The sequence below is a fragment of the Corylus avellana genome, chromosome ca11 (assembly GCF_901000735.1).
Source record: "Corylus avellana chromosome ca11, CavTom2PMs-1.0".
Lineage (NCBI taxonomy): Eukaryota > Viridiplantae > Streptophyta > Magnoliopsida > Fagales > Betulaceae > Corylus > Corylus avellana.
In genome coordinates this window covers 8,095,140-8,105,412 of record NC_081551.1, presented here as the reverse complement: position 1 = coordinate 8,105,412, position 10,273 = coordinate 8,095,140, and the positions used below count along the sequence as shown (strand labels likewise).

The window sequence follows — 10,273 nt, the reverse complement described above, 5'->3', positions numbered from 1 at the left end:
GCTTAAATTACAAATCACTCCATGTGGTATAAAAAATAATTTATAGGTCCCTGTAGTTAGCCTAAATTACAAATCACTCCCTGTGTGATATAAAAAATAATTTATAGGTCCTCAAGATATGTCAAAATAACAGTTTACTCTCTAAAATCAATTTTCGTTAAGTAACTTAACAAAATCTGTCACGTTGTCACGCCATACCCAATAAAAACGCGACATGTGTTCTTATTAATTTCTTACTTTCAAAAATGACACTTAGGATTTTTCACATCATTTTACGATGCCAACTAATGTTACACATCGGCCCTCACTTCATGTCATACAGCTACAGTAAATTAACCTAATATCTTATATGTCCAAAATTTTACCCTGTGCGTAACCCTCCTCATCCTATTCTTCGTCAGCTGCTTCACAAAATGCGACCGTCAAATTATCGCAAAATGCTCACAAATCGTGGCAAGGAAGATGAAAATGAGGGAGGGTTACGCACGGAGTAAAATTTTGGAGATAGAAGAGATTAGGTTAATTTACTATAGCAATATGACATGACAAAGTACGGTTAAGTTACTTAAGGAAAATTGATTATAGGGAGTAAACTGTTATTTTGGCCTATTCTGAGGACATATAAATTATTTTTTATACCACATGGAATGATTTATAATTTAGGCCAACCATGCATAGGGACCATTTTGCATTTATCCCTAAAAATAATTAAGAGAAAATTTCATTTACCATTCTTGATATTTCATCACTTTTGCAATCATACCCTAAGCTTTAAAAAGTGTTAATTTAGTGTATCCATTTTTCAATTTTTTTCAATTTCACTATTAAGTTAGGATTTTCCGTTAAATCCTATCAAAATTTCCAAAATACCCCTGTATTTTTTTAATATATATATATTAATTTCTTTTCCAAAATTCGGGCACAAATTACGCTGAATCTTGACCAACACTTAAATCCTTGCAATTTTTTCCTTAAAAAATGGGTATTTTAAAATTTTTAACTCCCATCTATTAGGATTTAACGGAAAATCCTAAAGGAATTGAAAAAACAAAATTTGAAAGATACATACAATAAATTGACACTTTTTAAAGTTTGAAAGTATGATTATTAAAGTTATGAAAGATCAGGGATGGTAAGTAAAGTTTTTCCAATAATTAATCAACCTTATTGCTACAAATCTTTTATTCATTAGTTCTATAGTTTTTTCTTCTTTTCTTTTTTTCATGGTTGTTACCAAGGGGAACATGTATTGGAATAGGTATTATGGAGCCTTTGAATTTTAGGGCCCGTTTTTGGTTTGTGGAATAGGCCCCTAAAATAGAATGGCTATTCCTTTGAAGTATGCATTCTTTCATTTGGCAGGGACCTATTCCTAGGAATAGGTATTCCCATGTAATTTAATGTTTTAACCAATTCTAATGTTTTTAAGAGATAGCTTTGGACCAATAAAAAAAAAATGAAGAAAGAGAGAGAGCTCTCTAGAATAGGTATTACTTTAATTCCTTGTTGAAAAACCTCACTTTTAATTACTTGTCTTTAGCAATTTCCTTGATTTAGCTCCCCACCTCCTCCAACAAGAATAACAAAGAAATTAAAGAAGGTTAATAAGATTGATCCAATTTGTTTGTGTTTGCTGCTTGGAGGGTCAAATAAGACTCATGCTAATATTGTGGTTCTTTGATTGTTTGGTTGAACTTTGAAGGCTTTGTGACTGCACCCCTTTTGACATCAAATGAATGTATATCAAACATATATACACCCACAAAGAATATGTTATGAACCTAAATATTAAGTTTGTATTGGGATAAATTATGTTCTTAGAGAATCTGACCCTCTTATCAAACACGTAGTTTGTGAATAAATTTTCATTGATTGTATTGCTATGAAGATATATAGAAGGACTGTAACATAATCAGTCTGTTTTTTGGTTATTAGTAGTAGATAATTTTGTTTTATTTTCTTATGCCAGTTTCTCAAAGTTGTTGTTACTGAATCAGCATGTTACTAGCTTGTAAGCCTCTGAGGAATCAAAGTTTTTATAAGATATATGAATTTGATGCATAATGGGTTGGATTTTTATTTTTTATTTTTTTTTATGTGCTCCTTTTTATTGTCTCATTAATTTGTCCTTTCCAAGCTATGTGATGGTCTATTTTGTTCCCAATTTTGTAAGGTAGTTTACTTCTTATGTAATGGCATTAATAGCAATGTTTGACATTATTATTTTGATTACTCGCTCAATCGCTCTTCATGAAAAATGTTACACATTCTAATTCTCTCACTCTCATGTTGATATGCTAGTGAAAATTATCATTAGATCCAAAATCCAATAATTATCCATCTAAAATCTAATGGTGAGGGAATGGGAGTGTGCATTTGGAAGTGTAGGACTATGTGTAGCATTTCTCATTGTCCAATAATGTATTGTTTGAACTAGATTTCTCATGTGTTGTATTGGTTTAAATCTTGATTGATTAATAACAAGAGCCTCCACCCCAAGTTGGGGTTAAACCCTTACGTCTCAACAAGTTTGACATCTCACCTAGGAGTCTAATTTTCTTTTGTGGAATCTTAAGAATTTGATCGGGATGGTTTTATTCCAAAAGAATGAACAAACTCTAGCAAGTATAATAATAAATAAAATGAAAAGAATGATAAAAGATAAAGAATAATGACAATGACATAAAAACAAAACAAAATAAAACCAAAAAACATATACGACTAGCACCGATGAATCTAATCGCATATGTAACATTGTTATGAGTCGTCACAGTCAACAAGATACCTTAATGTGGACCAAGAACTCCAATGGTAATTTGTCAATCAAAAGTGCTTACCGCCTAGAAAAGGCAAGAATCCTGCGGGAGAAAGGGGAGCGCTCAACAAATTAAGTCTTCTTTTTGTCTAGTGTGGAAGAAAATATGGAGACTGAGAGTCCCAGGGGTGGTAAGGAATTTTCTTTGGAGAGAATGCAATAATTTACTCCCTACAAAGAATAATATTTTCAAGAAGGGGATAGTTCAAAACCCTTGTGTCCCATTTTTGGCCAATGTTCGGATAGTATGGGATACATTCTTTGGAGTTGCAAGTCGATTGTAGCTGTCTGGACGGAGTGCAACAAGAAAATCCAAAAACGATCCATTTCAAAGAGCAGCGGCTTGTGTTTATTTGAAAAATGGATGGAGGAGTTAGATGATACTGATCTTGAGTTTCATTGCTTTTTTGGCTCAAAGAATTTGGCTTCGCAAATACTTGATCATCTTTGGACGAGAATTCACAACCCCTACTCAACTAGTTAGAATAGCTCAAGAAGCTTTGGCTGATTTTTCCCAAGCAATTGAAGTCACTAATACCAGTGCGCATTCTGATTGCGTGGAGAGACCGAGATGGGTGGTCAAAATAAATTGGGATTCCGCTATTGATAATCAAAATAAGAAGATGAGGATTGGGTGATCATTAGAGATGCAGATGGGCTTGTTTAGGCTTCCATGTGTACATCAATGCCTTTTATTATAGATCCGAGTTTCAATGGTAGCGGAAGTAGTTGGCGCTTGGAAGATAGTTACTCTTGGCGATGAGATGGGTGGGTAATTGTTGAGGGAGATGTGCTAGAAATTGTGCAAGCTTTGGCTCATGAGGGAACCTGCTAGAGTCGTAAAACAGTCAATTACTAGATGATACCCAAGTCGGATTAAATAATCTCCAATCATAGAAGATAGTTCATATCCGGAGGGAGACAAACAAAGTAACTAATCCTTTGGGGAAAACACCAATCCATCATAGAAGATAGTTCATATCCGGAGGGAGACAAACAAAGTAACTAATCCTTTGGCGAAAACACAAATCCATTCTTGTCTAGACAAAGTGCGGCGAAAAATGAACAAAGCATTGTTGTGTTATTTATAAAATGAGGTTCATTTCAACAACAACAAAAAAAAAAAAGTCATTAAGGGTAGCTCAATCGGCTAGAGACCACGCATCATGAAGCGGAGGTTATTAGTTCGAATCTCTCCTCCCCTCTTGTGCAGACACATAAAAAAAATAAAAAATAAAAATTAAAAATTAAAAAAAAAAAGTACAGTTAAAAAAACATTTTACTCTCTGAAAGTTGTGTGCTCGTTGCCAACTGGCACAACTTCACCTGACCAATCAAAGGCGCTCCCGCCAATAAAATTGAAAGACCCCCACCCAACACACCCTATTTCTCAACTCTCCCTCATTACACAGCCTTCAACGCGCACACAGCCACGCGCTCTATTTCTCAACTCTCCCTCATTGCACAACCTTCAACGCGCACACATCCACGCGCGCGCGCTCTCTCTCTCTCTCTCTCTTTGTCTCAGCTCTCTCATAAGCTCTCACATTTCACCGCCGTTACCGCACAAGCTGTGTCTTTCACGCCCACACGCTCTGTTTCTCGTCTCCGGCTGTCTCTTGCTTCCGGTACGATCTCTACTCTAGGGTTTCTCTCTCTCTCTCTCTCTCTCTCTCTCTAGGGTTTTCCATTGTTTGCTTTTGATCTCTAGGGTTTACTGATCTTCCGCATGCTAGGGTTTTCGTGGTTTTTTGTTATAGTGGATCAAAAGGAAAAGTTTCTTTTCTTTCCGATCTTTGGATCGGAGATTTTATTATAGGAGTACTATCTGATTTATGTGCCTCTTGCACCTTAATACTGTTTGGGTTAGCGTTAATATTGTTTGGGTTAGCGTTAATATTGGATTAACAAACGCAAGGGGTTGGCTTAGGGGTTGAGGCTTGTGGTCTTAGAGAGTATCACCCCTTAGATCCCAAGTTCAAGACTTGCTATGTGCAAACTTCCTCTTGGAGCACACCCAGTGTAAAAAGCCGGCAATTTACCCTAGGGAAACTTCCAGAGTGCGGTACACGGGTAAGAGCCTAAGAGGTTTACTCTGCATAGGTGGATCTGAAGGGCGGTGCCGTGTTGAGGTTTCTGTCATAAAAAATATATATATTGGATTAACATTAAAGTTTCCAAACAAACCTTTATGAATTTTCATTATTTTCTCTCACTAAAATTCTGGGCTTGGTTACTAGTGTCATAATCACAAGGAAGCCCACTACAGGGGATTCTCACCCCAAGAGAAAATAATAGAAAGTAAAAAAAGCTGAGTGTTCAGTACTAATGGTGGTGTCCCAATAGTCCAATGAATGTAAGAATAGGACATTGAAAATATATATATATATATATTTGCTGAGCTCCTTCACTGCACTGTTGACACACTTCTACCCTCTAAAATTAATGGGATAGTTGGCATGGGTTACTTTTGTACCGAAAAGAAAATTTGATGGGTCAGAATCTACTGAGTGAACCAATCTTTCTAGATGTAGACACCTTAGGAGTGAAATGCTTTGCTGTTCTAGTGTCCTTTCCCTTCTTCTTTAAGGGTAGTGAAGGTAAGAAAGTAATAATTATCAGGGACTTGTACCAGTCCATTGCAAAAACATAAGAAAAGAAGGGATGAGATGATGGGGTTGGGTTAGTTGAATTAGCCAGAGTGTAGCAAAATTGAAGCCCATTAATGGCCCATCATTCTTGCTGTTAATTATATAAACTAAATGGTAAGTTTATCCCATTTGGTAATGTTTATTTGCATATGCAATAACATCTCACTCTCCTATAATATTTTCATTTCTTCCATATATTCGTAGTTTCATAATTGAGTTACGAAGAGACCAACTCAGTTTCTCGAATAAATAGATGGCCATGTGGCTGGAGCTTTGAGACACGCTTGCTGTAGCAATCACTGGATTTGAGGGAATTTTTTCCTTTTACAAGACAATACCTTTGAGACCACACTCCCTCACACATATAGAGAAATGAATATCTACAAGACTAGGTTAATGGCACTTGGAAGTTTATGTTTTTTTTTTTTTTTGATAAGTAATGTAATATATATCAAAAAAAGCGCAAAGCGCCTCTAAGTACACAATAATGTATACAAAGGAACCCAACCAAACACCCAAACAAACCAAAAACCCAGAAAAACCTCTAAGAACCCAAGAAAGTATACAAGGGACCCAACCAAACACCCAAGAAAAGCCCTAGTGCACCTCAGGGGGAAACCTAGTGCACGTCAGGGGGAAATGAAAAAACATTTTTAGACCCCAAAAATCCCCACCGACGCCAGTCCTTCACCGGAGAGATGGAGCAATCCAGATTTTTGATCTCCAAAGAGATGGAGCAATCCAGATTTATGTTAAAAAATGAAGTTGCATTCTATGACAATTTTATATGAGAAATTTGACAAATATGGTAAATGATATGGGGGACATGAAATGTTAGGAGCATTGTCACTACGATTGAACTTTTGTAGTGCTTTGTTTCATGCAAGTTAAAAGAAGAGGAAACTAAAACCAAGAAAAGAAAATATAAATTAGCCCAACAATGAATCTGTTTTCGTTATGTATTAGGTATTGGTTCCTCGTGATTTCATATTGAGGCACATGTACTGCTATTAGAGATTATTGTTAAAACTTGATTGGTTATTGTGACTGTATAAATTAACCCAAAAAATCATAAAGGTTTGTTTGTTAGGCTATTGTGACAATCTACTATAATTTTGTGTCCCTTTAATGTTAATCCAATCAGGAGTTTCTCCGCATTTGAAAAACAAAACTAGAAATTTGATTGGTTGGTTCATTAATTTATGTTCTTATTCATTCTATGGTTTTTTTGTTTTTTTGTTTTTGGGTTGTGTGCCTAATAATGTTTGTAACAGGTAATCATTGCGCACCAAATGTCCTTTGTTCTCAACAAGAAGCATTGGTCACTTATTCGTTGTGATTTTAGTTTCTTGAATCGTGGGAGGCACTGGTGGACTTGGAAGATCTTCTTTCGGCATTGGACTTGACAGTTTGCTTTTTCCTTTTTGTTGGAAGCAGCAATATTATTGTTGCATTCTACAGTAGAGTTTAAAAATTGTTTTTGTGGAAGTCAGTATTCTTGATGGGGAAAACATCACTGCTAGCTCCTGGATTTGGATTTCACCCTACTGATGTTGAGCTGGTTTTGTACTACTTGAAGAGGAAAGTAATGGGGAAAAGGCTTCATTTTGAAGCCATTGCAGAGGTTGATTTATACAAGTTTGGCCCTTGGGATCTTCCAGTTATAGGAGAAGTCTTATACATACTCTTGTTTGCATGATTAGTATGTTGTGCTTTTTATTTGTGTTTCTTACTAAAATGTGCTTTTTCCTATATCAGATAAATCTCTTTTGAAAGGTGGGGATCTGAAATGGGACTTCTTTTGCCCTGTGGAGAAAAAGTATTCATCTGGGGCTAGAATGAATCGTGCAACTGAATTTGGGTACTGGAAAACCTCTGGAAAGGATAGACCCGTTCATTACAATAAAGAGTTGGTGGGGTTGATAAAAACTTTGATTTTTCACAGAGGAAAAGCACCACGAGGTGATCGGACGGATTGGGTTATGCATGAGTACAGACTGGAAGATAAAAATCTGGCAGAAAGAGGAGCAGTTCAGGTAATGCCTGGTGATTTAACAATCTTTGCATGACACTCTTGTTTGTAGAATCAAAAGCATTGTTGTTTGGTGTATTTTTTTTTTTTATAGGCTGTTTTCCTGCTAAAAATGTTTTGAACGGGTTCAAATTGTTTTTAAAAACTATTATATATACAGGTAAGTTTCCAACGTATTTTGTAGTTTTAAGTGTATTTTAGAAATTGGAGCCTGTCTTTTTGGTTTAGAGGGCTAAATGCACACCTTTTAGAGCATTCACAATGGACTCAAACAAAAGCTAAATTTGAGGTGAAAAATTTACTTTATCAAATTTATAGAGCGACTTTTAAAATGAGTCAAACATCAAACTCTCTATACCTTTCTTTAATTTAGTTAAATATTATTATTTTATTAGTTTTAAACCAATCAGGAGAGAGGAGGGTAAAAAATAAGCTTAAAAAATTATATAACTTTAGCTTTTTGACTCTTGGAATGTGGGGAGCATCTATGACAAGAGTTAAATATAAAGTAGCAAAGGGAGCTTGTTAAATTGGTGTTTTCATGAGTTTTGTTAGATTTTTAGAGACAAGTTAAATGTAAAGAGCTCATTGTGAATGCTCTTAAGCCCAAAGCGCTTTTTTTTATTTTTTATCATTTTAATTGAACACTGTCTTGTTTGAAATTTATGAACAAATCTCAAATTTGATTAAAAGAATTTCTTTCTACCTCTGGTGTTTGCACCCAACTGAAAGTTCTTTTTTTCAAATGAATGTGTCAATAATACTGTTAAAAGGATGATATTGTCCTTATTCGCTTGGCATTTTGCAAAATATAGGTCATATAGTCTCTGCCCCCTAGTTATATTTACACATATCAATACAGTCTTTTGCCTTGCACCATCCGTCTTATACATGGCAAATGCTTGAGAAACATAGCACAGCAACTCGACAGCCACAATTTTTATTTAAAATGGTTCTTGTTGTTTGAATTTTATATTTTGTTGAACCCAGCATGTATTACTCTCTTTGTTGTTACCAATTTTAACATGTTCATTTTTTTCAGTTCGTAGTGAAGGTACACAGTTATGAAACTTTCCAAAATTTCCCTTTAAAAGTTGCATCCTTCAAATTTCGGAAACCTTTTGAGGAAGGTTTTGAAAACTTTTTATTTTTTTGGTTCCAATGATTCAATAGTTTCTTCTTTTTCCTTCCCCCCCTTTTGTTTTTTCTAAGAAGATAAAGACAAAAATAAGTGCATCTACTTAAAAGGTTGGGCTTACTAAGATGGACAAATAAAATGGGACAGAGGGGGTAACATGTATTTGTTAGGCTACGAAGGTTTTGATGCACTCTCTTTTTGGTAACATTCTATATGTTATTTTCATTTCTTTTCCTGCATATCTAAAACCAGCGATGTTATTTTCATTTGTGGTGCCTCCTGTATTTGAATTCATTTTAATGATGTTTTTGTCTTGCAGAACACGTAAGTTCTTTGTATGATTTTCCAGAAGGAGGGTATGGGCCCAAGAAATGGTGCCCAATATGGAGCACCATTTAAGGAGGAAGACTGGAATGATGATGAACAAGTTGATTGTGTTGAAATCGTCCCTTCTGCTGATTTGTTTACCCCAAATTATGTACTGCCTACTAACCGTATCAGTTCAGTTGCTATTGGTACCTCTATTTTGGGTGGCACAGATTCTGAGTCATGTTTATCTGAAACTATGCGAACCCACTTCGAGGGGCTTACGCCAGTTTGTAGTAGTGATGTTGTTTATCAAACTTCGGGTGATGGTGACATTCTTCCTGAAGTGCTTGCAAATAGTGATGATGATATTCTTCCTCTGCTTGCTTCCTTTACGGAAAATAACCCTTTGATTTCAATTGAAGATAACATTCTTCCTGAAGTGCTTGCTAATAGTGATGATGATATTCTTCCGCTGCTTGCTTCCTTTACAGAAGATAACACTTTGATTTCAATTGAAGATGACAAAAATAAGGTGTGTAACTCCTTGCAAATTTTTCTTACTAATGCATTCCTAATCTAGTATATGCGGGAATGTGTCATACTTTAATCTTCATTGGGAAAATGAGTATTTTACTTCCTGAAAGCATTTAATATCGACATTTTAAACTAGATGGCATAATCTATAAGTTGTTTGTGGATCTATATTTTTCCAATTCAAAAGTTTAACTTCTTTGCATACTCTATGTCTAATTGTCTATATCATACATAGACTTCAACATTTCTGAGTGTTTTTATCGAACACTGTACTATTCTCTTTTTGCTTGCAGATTTTCTTTGAAGTTCTAATCTTTACCTTTTTATAATTGGTTTATGGATTTTGCAGGATCTTTGTCCTGGAAATGCTGAACCTGAACTTTATTCTGGTGTTGATAATTTTCACAATGATTTGGGTGATGTGGGCAACATGTCCAGAGCGACTGAAGATGGCTACAGTTACTTTGACAGTCAGGAAGTTCATCTGAACCATCATTTCAAGACAACTGATCTTCGGCAGCCGGTAGACGTCTTCTTAAATTTCTGTTAGAAAGATTATTGTAAGACATTATGCAAGGTTCTCATGCTGTATTGGAATTGATCCAATTTTATTTTACATTGAAATTTGATTGTTGAAACTTAATAATATATAACAAATTTTGTTGCCTTTTGGATTTTGATCAATTTTTGTCTCTTCATTGACAGTAAGCAAGCCATGTGCCATTTTACATGCTTGACTAGGGCTGTAAACGAGCCAAGCCGAGTTTTGGCAATCTTGGCTCGGCTTGTTTTAG

At 35.3% G+C, this 10,273-nt stretch overlaps 1 pseudogene; it reads left to right on the top strand.

Moving 5' to 3' along the window:
* Positions 1 to 6,777: 6,777 nt before the first annotated feature.
* On the top strand, positions 6,778 to 10,058 carry LOC132166697 (NAC domain-containing protein 82-like; annotated as a pseudogene).
* The last annotated feature ends 215 nt before the right edge of the window (positions 10,059 to 10,273 follow it).